Source organism: Amblyomma mixtum, chromosome 10 (genome assembly GCF_055824585.1).
Source record: "Amblyomma mixtum isolate Tamu chromosome 10, ASM5582458v1, whole genome shotgun sequence".
In the NCBI taxonomy this organism is placed as follows: Eukaryota; Metazoa; Arthropoda; class Arachnida; order Ixodida; family Ixodidae; genus Amblyomma; species Amblyomma mixtum.
The window spans coordinates 130,385,351-130,396,735 of NC_143021.1; the positions used below are offsets into that span (position 1 = coordinate 130,385,351).

Below are 11,385 nucleotides of genomic sequence, written 5' to 3' on the forward strand. Positions count from 1 at the left end.
TATATGCTAGAACTTATATGCTAGTGCTTACTCTGTTGCTGCGTGCAGTGGGATGATCACCCCCTTTTGACACTACTAGTTTGAAAGGCCAAAATCACCTTCAGTTGTGTTGAATATCTAGAACTAAAATTGTAAGTATGGTACACTAATTACTCTCTTGATTATTCCGGCTTCTATAGTATGAAAAATATGCACTCCATATTTTTACAAAATACGATACTTCAGTCACCCTGTACCCTAAAAGAGAGTAGTGCAGGCACGCTAAAGAAAGCTCTGGGAGACTGCTAACTGCAGCCCTTATTCTTGAACATCAGTGACCAATAGTACATGTCCATCTGTGAAGCTACAGCATACAGATTCATGAACAAGAACTAGCATTTGCACTCTGGACATGTACTGCTGATGTTACTTAACTGACTTCTTTTTGAAAATGTGCGTATCGTTCATTTACCACAAAAGACAAAAATCTGATTTTAGGAAGCAGGTAATTTCTGGTTGATTCAGTAGCAATCAAGCTAAATCAAAGCCCTGATTACTCTTGAAAAAACTGACAGTGACTGCCATCAAGCATGACCCTAAGTCGGTGGTGTACATGACGCATTCACATTACAAAGCTATTCTTTTCAATACTCAGTGTGACAGGTTATAATGTACTCTAAATTGTGAGCGGCCGTTTGAATAGAATTTTATTTTGACAAAGACAGACATTTACAGTATTTACTCGTGTAATTTGCGTCCGCACTTAGATTGTGCACCCCAAAAAGTTAAAACATTTAACTGGATTAAAAAAAAATACTCGCACATTTTGCGCTCTATGCTGAGCCAGACCACCAGCATGTATACGCGGGTGCGTACTCTGCGCCGTTTACCCGGCTTGCTCGCGCTGGCGGTCGCTATCCCGGACGAACAGCTGCGCGCGCCCCAAATCCAAAACTCTACCGTACCGTTTGCTATACGGTTTGCCGCTAGTCAGCCGGGCCACACGCAAGGGCCCCTTTTTATTGCCCGTTATCTCCTCCCACTGCTGACTTCGCGACTGAATCTTTGCGCGTTTATTGCTTTGAGCTAAGCACGTGCCGTCATGCCACCCCGCGGGGAGCTACATAGCGTGGGCGGGGCGGACGAGTCAACCTTTTTGTTTGCCTGCGAGGGGTGCCAACCTTTTTTTTTTAGGACGTGTTCGGATGACTCGCTTGCGCGTAAATTGCGCACCCTCTTTTTGGAGCCCTAATTAAAGAAAAAAACGTGCGCAAATTACGCGAGCAAATACGTACGGTGCTCTATGCCTTATGGAACTTCTTTCTGATCCCCTTTGTAAACGAACTATAGTTTTAAGGAATCACAGTGCTCTCTTAGTTATAAAACAGTGACCCTTCCCAGGCGCTATGGCCGAGATAACAACAAAAAAATGCACCGCCATACAGGCGCTAGGCGCAAACACTGCTAGGCGCAAACATTTGCACACTACAATTAATACTATCAAATGGAAATGTGCCCCAAAGAAACTGTGGTGTGCTCGATGCTATAGATGACAAGTATCTCTTTTTATTTTCTTCTATTGAGGGAGTGCGTACGCTAATAAATAAATAATCATGTACAGTAAGCAGAATTTCATGAGAGCCATATATATAAACCGCAGCCAGTTTAGCAGTAATGACACAATTACTTTTTATCAGTGCGGGAATACTGTAGCCGCGCTACTCGATCATAACGTCTAGCTAAAGCCATTTATTCGCAAATCATTCTATTTCTTGCATGAACACCTACAACGTCATATTGAAAGCATACATGCAGTCAAGCTATACACCGTCTCAATAAGAGCATTTCTTTCCAATCTCTTGAGAATGTATCGAGGTGGTTCCTCACCTGAAGGGGGACGGCATCCGCACGTATACGAACTACGAGCGGCGACATCCGATCAAAGTGCTCGGGCAGAAAATGTTTTGAACATACGCAGGTCCATTTTGTTGGTTCCCAGTCGCTTTGGCCTGGTCTATAGCGGCCTCAGTCCACTGCCTCCTTCGCTCTGGATCTTTCGGAAACCTGTTTGAAAACAATTATTCACTGCACTCGGACAAAGAGCCACCAATAAGACCGGGGCGGTACGAATACCACGTTCACGCCGTGTCGTGCGTTATGTTCTGCGAGCATGCATTTTACTCATTACGCAGTCAATTAAATACGAAAACAAAATGCAGTATACTTACGTGTGGAAAGTGACCCCCCGGTTCTTGTCCTGGCGTGCGCGACCAACATCCAGGAACGCAGCAGCTGGGTATCGCAGCGTCTTTGTTGTCAATGGGAGCAGAAGTCTCACTTTCCGCCGTGTCTGTCAGCTGCCGACAGCCTGGCGCGGCGCGAAATCGTCTGCTCGCGCCGCTCGCGTTGATCTTCGCGGCGCTCGCATGCCATTGGCTGAGAAAATGGCCAAGTGTCATGGCGGAGCCCTTGCTTCCGGCTTCAACATGGAGGAAGGACAACTAAGGAGTGGCCCTTCGTATTCCCAATGCATTGGCGAAAATGTGGCGGAAGTGACGTCAAAATTTAGGCTTAAAATTCGGGCCACTAGCAACGTTGTCGTTGTTGCTAAGAAAACTCGGGCCACTAGCAACGGCGTACGGCGTCATTGTTGCTAAGGGCCCGAGAGCGGTGGGCGCGAGTCGGCCGTGTTTTTTTCTCGGTGGTGGTCAGTGGGCTTTTGAGGTGGTGTGTTCGGCCTTGTCTTGAGTGTGAAATTCGCCTCGTCTCACCTAGCGACGTTACGTACACATTGAGGATTACTTCTGGATGTGTTGAATCGCCGTTTAGTGGCAATTTTTCTTGTCAAAGCTAGTGTGGTGATGCGGAGCGATTGAGTTGTGCGGTGCCGAGCCATCGTTTCCCGCAGCAGCCTACTGCATCCTGTCGAACTACGCAGACGCAAAGATGCTTTCAGCGTTTTCAACGTTGCTCTGCTGTGTGACAAAAGCAACACCGCATAGCAGACGTAGGATAACACCGAGCGGCACGCTTTTGCGATGTCGTATTTCTCGGCGTCGGAATGGGGCTCACCGCGACGCCCGTGCGTAGGGAACGAATGCGGCGAGCAGCGCGCTTTCTCGAAGCCCTTAAACAACAGGCGTCCGGCTGCGGCAGCCCGCTACAAAAGTCTGTGTCTGAAATGGATGTCGCCTTGCGTGGTTGATACATAATGCGTTGTACTGACATATACACTGCTGAAACTATAGTGTACTAATTCTAGTACACTATAGCTGCAACGCTAAACGCGCACCGTAAAACACTTCTCTCGGTTAAACCCTCGCTTATTCTCGGTGGAATTTCGCGCAGAGATGGTATATGACATTCTTGTTTTTCAATTATTTAATACCAAGTCTGCATGTATGATGCATTTTCCTGATTTGATCAGAATTATAAATCCGCGTCGTCTGCAGCACTGACGACCTCCAGAACAAGCAGCAATCGCACAGCGCGCGTTTAGCATTGCAATGGATCAAGTGCAAAACGTCTCTGAATGCACTGCTGGTACGCTGTGCGTGAGACCACATGAAACCTGTATAATGGGCGCGCATGCAACTTGTAGCTTCAGTCGCGTGGGGTAATTAACCCAGCGACGCGGTCGGGCCAAACTTGTGTCCTAGATTTATTCTGCAGCATAACCTCAACCGTGCTCACCTTGTCAATATTGTCAAGGTCAGCAGATAAAGTTCAACTTGTCTAGCGTGTATGCTCAGAATAAACGCGATAGCCTGATGCAACCTCTGCAGCGTGCACCACCTTTCTCAGTCTTGTTTACAAATCCCTGGGGTATTACTGCAGGAACTAAGATGGAATTGGTTCATCTCGGTCATATGCAAGAGGCACCCTTGACCTACCTTCCCACCTCTTGTTGCAAGCCCTTAGTGCTGACCCGCAGGGTCTGTTTTCAAGTTTTGTGCACAATCAACTGTATAATAAATAAAGTAATGCAGTGGCACCAAGTTCCATGATCAGAAACATTTATTTGGGCTCTTGACCAACCAATACAGCAAGAAAACACCTATAGGCGACATTATTTACATTAGCAGCATGTAATCAAACTGTAGTTATATATACATAGTGAATGCTATGCACAGAAAGAAGGGATTCAGGTTTCAGGACCCGTCATTGATGAGTGTCAGGTGAACAAAAAAAAATTATGCACAGAAACTTGTCATCGCTTATGCCAGCCACCTCCTCTCTGCCCAACAGCGCAATAACTCCATTACAGAACGCGAGTGCTTAGCACTTGTCTCGGCAGCTGGGAAATTCCGTCCCGATTAATCCGGCCACCCATTTACGGTTAAAACCAAACACCATGCACAGTGAGCATGTAATCAAACTGTAAACATAGTGAATGCTATGCACAGAAAGAAGGGATTCAGGTTTCAGGACCGTCATTGATGAGTGTCAGGTGAACAAAAAAAAAATTATGCACAGAACGTTGTCATCGCTTATGCCAGCCACCTCCTCTCTGCCCAACAGCGCAATCACTCCATTACAGAACGCGAGTGCATAGCACTTGTCTCGGCAGCTGGTAAATTCCGTCCCGATTAATCCGGCCACCCATTTACGGTTAAAACCAAACACCATGCACAGTGAGCATGTAATCAAACTGTAAACATAGTGAATGCTATGCACAGAAAGAAGGGATTCAGGTTTCAGGACCCGTCATTGATGAGTGTCAGGTGAACAAAAAAAATTATGCACAGAACATTGTCATCGCTTATGCCAGCCACCTCCTCTCTGCCCAACAGCGCAATCACTCCATCACAGAACGCGAGTGCTTAGCACCTGTCTCGGCAGCTGGGAAATTCCGTCCCTATTAATCCGGCCACCCATTTACGGTTAAAACCAAACACCATGCACAGTGAGCATGTAATCAAACTGTAAACATAGTGAATGCTATGCACAGAAAGAAGGGATTCAGGTTTCAGGACCCGTCATTGATGAGTGTCAGGTGAACAAAAAAAATTTATGCACAAAAACTGGCAGATCATTCAGCTCATGGATTTACGACTACTGCAAATTTGGTGCTATTGGGCCCGAGATGCCCTTGCGTCATTAAAGCCCGCCATCATAATGCAAGTTTAAACTACTGGCCACAGTACATAGCCAGAGCCCTCCTGAAATGATGATAGCCCCTTCCTCCTCTCCCCAAAATAATATTCTATTGGACATGCATTCCCTTACCTCACAGTTTTGGAAAGGAACTGTTCGCTATGTGCCTGCTACTGGCCCTTAAATTGGGTAAGTTTCCTAAAAATCTGTCGCACGTGGCTGTCCTGAAAACTTTCTGTGACCTGCTTGCCTGCATGATAGAGCCTCATGTTTAAAAAGCACTCTGCAACACTCTGCACTAGAAGCACATAATGATTCTCGAGTGGAGAGCTGTCAAACATGTGGTCATGAAGCTCCAGAAACAGCTCTCTTTGCTGGAAAGAATCCAAAACTTCATGTACAAGGTCATTTAACAATGTTTTTGATGACAAATTTTTAGTGTGCAATGCCAATCTAACAATAGACTCAGATTTCCGGCAGATTTTAATAACACTATCTGATGGGTAGGTCAGCCCTCCTCTACTTTTTCTCTTAATGAAAGAATATAAGCTACCCTGTGGTCGAGATGCAAACAGCGCTGCCGTACACTGTTCACACATCAGCTTACTATGCAACTTGTCTGAAACGTAACCGGCCATGTATGACACAACTCTGTCGCCCCATTCACTGATGTGTTCTGGATGTGAGATATAGCCGTGGTCACTGGCTACCTGGTGTTGCGCAGCAGTGTCAGCATCCAAAATGCGCCTCCTATCTGTTGACGCATTTAGTGTCTCACTTGCTGAAGCAGTAACTGTACTACTGCATGACAAGATTGCTGTGGTTTCCAAAGGTAAACAGTTTCCTGTTGCTGCATCAGTGTGCTCATTTTGGACTACTACTCTTTTAAAAGCAGCACGAAACTGTAAAGTAGTTGGGTTGTCATTGTGGCCTCCATGTGATCTAATTAGTCCGAAAAAAAGTTCCAGGTGGTCTTGACAAATTTTGTGAGCTGGTATGTATTTGAGGACTTTCTTTTGCATGACAGTGAAATTATAGAGAGCAAGCAAGCTTTCCATGCATGTTACGATACCTAAAAATCCTGTTTTTCGTGCCGTCTCGATCATTCTGTGGCCACTAGTAGACTCCCTCAATGATGAAAGGTAAATGATTGAGTCTTTAAACATAGCTTCAATATCTTGAAAATTTCGCTCATTTAAAGCTTTCTTGAAGCCTTTCTGATGTATACTCCTTGAATTTAAGGCATCAAAAGTATTGTTGATGCACCTCAAAAAATTTTCAGTCGGCTGATTGTCTTCAAAACCTTCTAGTTTAAGCACTCGAGATTCATCAAGTGCTGTGGCCACAGAAATGCTCATAACTTGGGCCGCAAGCCTGACCTTCATCGGCTGCCTCTGCCATTCAATATGTGCTCTGCGCAGCTTGTTGGCCAAGTGAAGCCCTTCTTTTTGTTGCAAAGTATGTATGCGCTCAATATACTGCCATGCCACTGCCTTCCCATTCTTGTCAATGAAAGATTTTTTGTGCGCAAGAGCATTTCTCACACGTTTTAACATGTGGCACGGGTCAAGAAATGCTGCCACTGGTTCTTGGGTGGCAGGATGAGGGAATGTTGTCCTCAGTTGGCCGACATTTCTGAAGCTGCAACCCAGCTCCTGCAGCATGGCTATATTTGCTGGAGCTCCATCGCACGTTAAAGCTACAACCATTGCCCCAGCATCGTGGGCAAGAAGGAGGCTCTGTGTGACTAAATTAGCTCGCTGCTCACCGACAAGGCCGTCTACAAAAAAGTATCCGAGGGGCAGCTTCCACCGTCCGTTGATGGCCACTGCCATTACAACAAAAGCAGCTTTTGCCTGCGGCAGGCAGTCACCATCAACTCCTGTGCCCATGTCAGCAAACCCCTCAAAATTGCACCGGTTCCATTGAACCTGCTGCCTGATTGACATTTCATCCACCATCAGACTGCACACAGTTTGGTGGCCTTTGCTGCTCATCTCAACACATTTAATTTTCAGATCACTGAATGCCTCACTTGAAAAGCCAGCACTGCCGTCTACAGTCTGATACCAATTTCGCAGTGTTCTTTGGTGGGGCAAGCAGGTGTCGAAGACTTGTCTTACGTAATTGTACGCTCGTGGCGAGTAAAAATTGAGTGTCAGGGCAAATGCCCTCAGCTCGGGTGAAAATTTCCTCGGCACATCCCGCCCAGAGCGCTTGGATAGATGTTGATTGGCTACTCCAAGGGTGTCAAGCACAGCCACCTGCTCCTTCAGCAGGATGTTTTGCCTCAGTAGCGCTTGAACCACAGCCTTCAACTCGGCGTTTTGCTTCTGGAGTCTTCTCCTAGACTGCTGCAGCCGATTGATCTGCTTTTGAGTTTTTAGGTGCTCTGAGGCAAACTTTGTAGCACGTGCTCTCAGGAAAGCTTTTTCAGGAGTGTCAACCTATAAAGCAGAACCAAAATTTAGTCATCGTTTGCAATTATAGGCTGCTCAGGTCCAGCCACGTGCACGTTCATCAATGATAATATACAGGAGGTTTGCTCTAAGGTGTAGCAACAAAATTTTCTTTGGACTCACCGATGCTTGTGCTGCTGGCACCCAAGTTCAAAGCCAAGAGATCTGACAGCAGTTCCCTCAGCTTGGCGTGGAGGACACTCACACACTTAAAAATTCATTGGTTTATTGATCAAAAAAAGAGCATACAAATGTGTTAAGTGTGTTAGCAAGAATCATGGGCGCAAAATCAAGCTGATCCAGTCACTCATGCCCCCTTAGCATATGCACTGTCAATAGGTTACAGTAATATAAGCACATGCCAGAAATAAGCCAATCACACACACATACACACGCATGCAAAAGCTTTGGTATTGTACGTCATTTTCAGATTAACCTTGCCTGCCTGCCTTACTTACCATCACTTGCTTTCTCTTTCTTGGTGTTCGAACAGAACTCTGGGTTTGTGAAGGCAGCATTTCCTGCACAAATTGATGTTCAAGAGACATTATTTGATTCCCAAGCCATCCTCTGCCATATTAAGAGAAGTATAAGGTATACAGAAAGATGATTTGCAGTCACAGCTTGTAATTTTACTCACATCATGTCCGTTGTTCGAAGATTTATTTTCCTCTGATGGCCCACTAAAGCTGACCTAAAAATAAAGAAATGTCGCAGTATGTCAGCCATAATCAACATGCATATAATTTAGACAATGGCAGTTGGTTCTCATCAACTGAAAGTTTTTTGAGGTGCATCAACAATACTTTTGGTGCGTTAAATTCAAGGAGCATACACCAAAAAGAGATAATTCTGTTGGAGTACAAACAGCAGCAATTAGTCATGTGAAAAGACGTTTTACTGTAACAATATTTCAAGCATTTTCAAATAATGCACTGGAAAAAAGAACAATGTATAATTCACTGTACAGTTTGCAATCCAATATCTTATTACCTCTGCAAATGCTGAAGGGCCAGGAAGACTGTGTCCAGAGGTCGATGGCAAGGCATCTAGACTGGTGACGTCCCCCAGAAGCCTAGGAGCCTGTTAGAATAATGCCTGTGTAAATCATGGTTCCATTTAAGATGACAATTGTATGAACTCAAATTGCAGCGAAAGGCTGTTGGCTGAGTACTTATAGCAATCCAGTTACCCGAGTGAGCGTGGAGGTTTTAGGAAAACTTCCGCTGCTCACTGGATGGTGAAGTTCTTCCCCAGGAACCATGGGTTCCTAAAAAAGTTGTGGATCTACTAGAAAACAACTTTTGCTTTTTGCTGAATGAAAACAGGAAGTGTTGCCATTCCCAACACGAGCCACACGCAAGTAGTGAACAAACCGGTTACCTGTGCCAACTCCGGGATTTCAAGGAGGCTACTGGTCAGTGCAGAAAGCCCCGAGGGGGTCCCCTGTGGGCTGTCATCACTCAAATGTGCCAATTCCTAAGGGAACAATGAAAACCAGAATTTACACTTTCAGCAAAAAGCAAAGCTGTATGCTTCTTCAAAGCTGAAAACTAGGTTTACAACTAGGTTACCTCAGTGTAGGTAGAGGCTTGAGAGGGATCACAGGTCTGTTCCGCAGTCGCCTCCAAGCTTGAAATTGCTCCACTCAAAGAACAAGATGCAGCTGCTGACTGCTGTGCGAGTTCTGGTATCTGAGGAGTAAACATTTGCAGACAAGCGTGGTGGTGGCACTGCAATAGTGATGCTATTATGAAGTTTCAACTAATTAATACTGCCAGTTAAAATGAAAACAATCATTATGACAATACTCCCTCAGCCTGCAATTATAAACCGAGAAGCCGAAAAATTTTCCGCAGCTGCCAAATACTCACTTCCTGGGATATACATATAGCGGTGGCTGGAATGGCATTGTGCATGCTATTATATTGCCTTGTCAGTGCCTTGTAATACCTTTTCTACATGTATTACTGTTACTATCTTTATTACCACTGCTGTTATTGTTTTTTCTTCATTGTTGGTATCTAAATTGCACATATGTATACATTGCATAGCTGACAATGCCAGACCGCGTCACACAAGCTACCACTGGCTTAGATGGGCTGATTTTGCTATAATTATTTCCTTGAATGCTAAATGAAGATACTGCTATTATTAAAGGGGTCATGGGTTTTGGAAGTGCCATTTTTATTTATTTGCATAGTGTAATGAAATTTGGCATGCTAGATGGAAATTAAGTCCACGGAATGCTTATTAAATACAAAAGTTCACACAAATATCTTTCAGTAGTTATGACGTTATAAATTGTTATGTGTGTCATGGATCAACCAAATTCGCAGAAAACCTGCCGTGACAACAAGACACAGTAGCAGTCTGCTAAGTTTTACCCAAAGGAAATGTTCATGCAGTGACATTCTCCAAATATTTTTAGCAGCATGTTTTTCTACACAGAATGTTATATCCACGCTTGTACAATGCACTCATTAGTGTTATGACAAATTAGTGATGGATTTAAGAAATGAGAAAATAATTCAAATATATCTAAACGTCACTTCGTAAACAAATTTTAAAGCACAGAATGCGACAAATGACATTAAAATCCGTGAAGCCGTTGTGGTGCTACACTTTCTACAATCACAAAAATATTTTTAAGTCACTTCTGGGCTGTTTTCGGAGAAAGTTTTTCGGGATGTGATTAAAAAGGTCTTATAGATACCAAATCTGACGTTATCTATTTTTTTTCAGGATTTTGGTGATTTGAAAGCTCCGTCAACACCTTAAAAACGCTATTAGTAACACATGTACGTCCATGCATGTGCATAAACACAAATTTGATGCCACGTTCTTTCTTACCAAGAGCGTAGGGACTGCATCATATGTCAATCGAACGAGCCGCGGCGATGAGCGGCTGAAGTGCTCCGGCATAAAATGCTTGGAGCAGACACATGCATGCCTCGGAGGCTCCCAGTCTGTCCCAGGAAATCGCACGGCGTCGGCCCACTCCTTCCACCGATATCCCTTTTTGGGAAACCTTTCAAGAGAACGAGAACACGCATGCTTTCGCCGATCATCCTAGTTAACGCAGCAGCGCAGCAGACGAAAATACTCACTCGTGGAAAGTGACACCCGGCTCCTTAAGTCGCGTACGTGACTTGCAGCCCGGAACGCAGCAGCTGGGCATGATCACGCTCGCGGACCTAGTCGCGGCCGTCGAACAAAAGCACGCTCGCGCAAGCAACTATCGCATTCACATCAGAAGTTTCGCTTCCCGCGGCACGATGTCAGCTGACTGAGCCATAAACGCATAAACGCGCGCGATCCAAGCGCGGCGCGGAGGAGGTAGAGCCGCGGAGAGAGAAAAGGCGAAGGACAGAGCGGAGGAGGAGAGACACGCCAACTTCCGGTTGCTGGGAGGCTTCACAAAACGTGACGTCAGGGCCTCTCCTTATTTCTTTCCTTCCTCCATGGGCTTCAAAAAATGTGAAGTAGCAGCCTCTCCTCTTTTCCTTCTTTCCTCCATCAGGCTCGCTCTCACATCTGCTTGTTCTACGCGCCAAAGTAGGCGCGCACATACACTCAGCATCTCCCGTGTAGTTTCCCTTCCTTTCTCTCGCCGGCCGCGCATCCCCATTGGTCAGAGTACGGGGGTCGTATATCGAAGTTTCGAGCGTGTTCTGGCGTGGCGCCGTCGCCGACGTCCGAGTGCAGAGGAGGCGGACGTGTCTTAGTGCACGCAAGGCTGCGCCTTTTTCCCCCCGTCAGCGGAAGAAACGACTCGTATGTTCGAGAGCAATCTTCGGCATGGATGACTCATTCCCTCGGCGCACGCCGTTTCGGTGAGCGGTGGTGG

The 11,385-nt window shown here is 45.5% G+C and overlaps 1 pseudogene; it reads right to left on the bottom strand.

Annotated features, from left to right (window-relative positions):
* Positions 1-225: 225 nt before the first annotated feature.
* On the bottom strand, positions 226-11,055 carry LOC149326949 (uncharacterized; annotated as a pseudogene).
* Between the last annotated feature and the right edge of the window lie 330 nt (positions 11,056-11,385).